Source organism: Rhinolophus sinicus, linkage group LG07 (assembly GCF_036562045.2).
Source record: "Rhinolophus sinicus isolate RSC01 linkage group LG07, ASM3656204v1, whole genome shotgun sequence".
In the NCBI taxonomy this organism is placed as follows: Eukaryota; Metazoa; Chordata; class Mammalia; order Chiroptera; family Rhinolophidae; genus Rhinolophus; species Rhinolophus sinicus.
The window spans coordinates 73,113,155-73,117,310 of record NC_133757.1 but is presented as its reverse complement, the minus strand read 5'-3'; the positions used below and the strand labels follow the sequence as shown (position 1 = coordinate 73,117,310).

The window sequence follows — 4,156 nt, the reverse complement described above, 5'->3', positions numbered from 1 at the left end:
TATCTATGGCTCCATGGGTATTCCTTTTGGCCTTGGCCATATCCTGCGTTCTTGTGCAGGGAGTGGGAGCAGAGACCCCGCATGACTCCCCACACGACAGTATATTCCCAACTAAAATTACACACTGATTCAAAACTGTCTCTGGGAAGTAAAATGCATAGTGGAGAGAAACATTGAAAGGAAACAATGTCCTAGTGTATATCAACCATATTATAAAACTGCAGTAATGGAAACAGTGGCAAAGGAATAGACAATAAATTCAACAGAAGGCATAATGCAGTATGTAACTTTATTAAGGGGACGTCATGGGGTCTGAGTGGCGAGCCCTGAGACCATCCACAGAAGAAGACAGATGGTTGATAACCTATGGAGGGATGGGTCTCCGAGGAGAAGGGGATCTCCAAGTCTCAGGATCTCAGAAACCTCAGTTCAGGGGGAGGGAGAACAGAAGGGGGTGGGGCCAGGGAGAAGCTGGCAGAGTGCATGCCCAAACCACCTGTGCTCTGGGGAGGTGGGAGGGGCTGACAGTGGCCCTCAGAGACCAGGGCAGGGAGCGAAGGGTTTCTCGCAGATCCACAAATCTTCTACACTACTTTCGTTATCATTCCAGCTATCACCGGGCATTTCCACAGTCTTTGTCTCCAAGATTGTTAGGTTCCTCTTCTTTCCAGAAGCTGTGGACACCATCCGAGCTGAGTCCCCTCCTCCACCCAGAGTCCACCCCCACAACCCACCCTTGGACAAACTGGTCCATGGCCTTTGTCAGCAATTTTCCAAGAACCAGCCAGATGGGGGAGAGGAATTCAGATGTAGGGTTTTCAAAATGTGGATTCAAAAACCACCTCCTTCCAAATCAGCTCTGGTAAAATAAAAATGCAAATTCCTGGGCCCATTCCTACACTTATAGCATCAGACCTCTCACCCCACCCTGGGTGGATGCAGGACTCTGCATCGCCACCCAGCTTCTCAGTGGTACTGCCCAATCCCAGAGTCAGAGCACCCCTGGTTTGAGGTGGGGGTCTTTTCCCTACCCTCCTCCTTCTAGGCCATCACCAGAGTTGTAGGGGGCTCTTGTCCACCAATTGGCAGGACCCCTCATTGTGTTGGTCACTGAGGCCGATCCAGGTGTGTTTATTATTTCTGATATCCCAAGACTTCAGGAATTTCTGGGGGCATGGCAGAGGGAGAGGGTGGGGCATCAGAGGCAGATCTGTGCATGCCACCTGTCCCATGCCTTCCCACATCCCCCCGACCCCTGCATCCCACAGAAGTTCTTTCTGCCGTCTGGCCTATAGCCCCTACCTAAGTTGTATGTGTTCACATGTGCATGTATGCTGTGATGTGTGGAAATATGTTAGCTTGTGTCTCAGTTCACTTATGTGTCATCGGTGGGATTACTCTGAATTCCCTTTCTGTCCATACATGGGCTCCTCTCACATTACCTTCACAAAGCCATTATTCTTCTTCCGGGAAGCCTTCCCTGACTGCATGTCCCCCCCACCACCAGCTGCCCACCAGACCTCCATCTGTCAGAGGGCAGAGGAGGGTGGCAGAAGGCTTTTGGTTGACCAGTCACCTGGCCCAGCCCCAGAGAGGAGGCTGGCCCGGCACACCTGCTCCTCCATGTTGTTGATGACCACCAGCTGGGCCTCATGTCCTCACAGGCAGACAGTAGCTTTCCAAGTGTTCTAGGCCCGGGAGAAGACAACAGTTTCCCTGGAAGAGGTCCCAATCCCAGGGGCAGGGCTTGCACAGGCCAGCTGGGAGGGAGGGCGGGTTGGATTTGCCAGTTAAGGAGACAGGCCCCCAACACCTGCCTCAGATCTTGGGAACCCAAGCCTGGGACCCTTTGTTCGCTGTCAGCTCAGTCCTGAGAAACCCATGAGAAAGATCCCAGCTCTGGTTTGCCATCCTCAGCCGGCCACCATGGAAGGTGAGCCCCACCCCACCTAGGACCCCACAGGGGACCCCACAGCTGGGTCCCTTAATGTCCAAACTTACCCAGGGTGGCATTCATCCAGGCCAGCGGCTGGCGGATCTCCTCCAGGTCTAATTGCATCTGCTCCTGCAAAATGACTGCTGGAAGAAGAGGACTTTAGTTATTAAGCACTGTCGTGCAGGGAGGCCTGCGGGGTCTCTGCTCCCGCTCCCCATACAAGAACGCAGGATATGGTGAGGCCAAAAAGGAACACCCACGGAGCCATAGGTAGGGGAGTCATACCACTACGGTCTCACTGGAGGCTGGGTTCACTGGACGTGCGACCTGCTGTCCGTTTTGTCTGCAACCCACCGATGACTCTCTTTCACTCTCCTCAGCTCTCCTTCATAGCCGCAGCAGTTATATTAGTGGCTAATGGCTCAATTGGCTACAGCTGACGGCCAACCAGCCCCAGCTGATGGCCATCTACTACCCGAGCCAGCACCCCTCCACGTGAGGCTGAGAGCCTGTAAACTACTTTCTGGGGCTCTGCCCCCACAAGCACCTACTGTGTACTGGTTGCAGAGATGGCCCCATGAGAACAGGATCTCTGCATCTCACTGTGACCGCAACAGCCCATTAGACACAAACAAAAAAACTGAGGCTTGGAGAGCGACTTGCCCAATATCACAGGCCCCCAAGACCTCATGCAGGGGGCCAGTGTCCTCCTCCACTCCTGTCTTTCCTCCTTCATCCCTTGTCCAAAGTCATGCAGCCTCAGAGCCCTCTCCCACTCCAGATGCCAGCATCCAGCCCCTCACCTGGGCTGTGGCTCTCCTGATGGCCTGTCTCTCTCAGCAGGGATTGTTGGATCCCGGAGACTGCAATAGAGCAGAGAATGTCCCTTTATGAGCCAACTGTATGACTGATCCTGTTCCAGGTCCAGTTTCCAGGTCTCTGAGAGCCTAACTCTCCCCCGTGCCCCGGCCCCTCTGAGGAAGATAAGCTGCATTTCACAGATGAGGAAACAGGCTCAGAAAGAGGTGGTAACCAACCCACAGTCACACAGAAGATGAGGCAGAGCTCAAATGCCCCAGTCCTAGTGGGTTTGGGGTTTGTGGAAAAGGGCGAAAGGGCAAAGGCCATCCAAGAGTGAAAACTCAAAGGCACTCAGGACTCCTAGTTCCCAGTCCCTGACTCACCTTGAACCAAGGGGGTCAGCAGGAGCATGAAGAGACCCAAAGAGATGAAAAGCAGCGTCCGAGGCAGAGGGGCCCGCGTCAGACACCCTGCAGGAAGGGCAGAGCTGGGGGCTCCGGGACAGAACTTGCTCCACCCCACCCATGCTGGATGGAGCCTCCCAGCTGCCCCCATCCCCAGGTGTTTGCTGCTGAACCACCGACCCCAGTACCTGGTAAGCTTCTTGATCTCCTGGGTAGCCCAAGGTATTTCTCAGCCAATTTCTGGCCAGCAAAGAGCTCCTTCTCTTCTGAACAGGACAGAACAACCTCAGCTGAGCTTTGTAGCCTGTTGAGCCCTGCCAGAGGCCAGACGCAGACACCCCCCCCCCAGACCCTGGAGCTCTGCCCTCCCCAGCATTACCCCAGAATGGGGCCCCACACACATCTCCGCCATCCTCCTTTCCTCCCTGCTCTTCTGTCCAACTTTTCTCTGTACTATCTGTGGTTTTTATAACCCCATGTATTGCTCTCGGCAGCCCCTCCTCAGATCAATTCCTCCCCATCTCAGGAAGAACAAGGAACAGGGTGGGGACTCCACTTCCTCTTGGGAAAGTGGTGGGTAGAGATGAAATGCCTGACACAGCTGTGAGAAAAGTCATTTAAGGAGGGGGCAGAAGCTTCTCGGTCAAGGCCAGCGCCAGAGGTGCAGCTCCAACCCCATCTAGTCTTGGGACCTTTGCCCCACCTTATCAGAGCCTCAGGCTCCTCAACTTTGAAATGGGACAGTTACTCTTTCTCATACTGTTATTGTGAGGTTTAATACAGTGCACCAGTAATGGGTATAAATTGTCTATCCCAATGATAAATACTCAATAGTAATAGCACTTAGCATATGCCCCACAGAGCCCTGTGCTATGTGTGTGTTCTCCCTCACCTCCACAAGTGATAAACCCAATTTTGTTCAATCATAGGTATGTTCTGGGTGGTCTTTGGCTGGGGGGCACTGACAGTTCTCACAACAGCCCTATGAGAAAGGTACCACTATTAACCTCCTTTA

At 53.5% G+C, this 4,156-nt stretch overlaps 1 pseudogene; it reads right to left on the bottom strand.

Moving 5' to 3' along the window:
• Window positions 1-275: 275 nt before the first annotated feature.
• Window positions 276-3,647, bottom strand: LOC109434703 (CD209 antigen-like protein 2; annotated as a pseudogene).
• Between the last annotated feature and the right edge of the window lie 509 nt (window positions 3,648-4,156).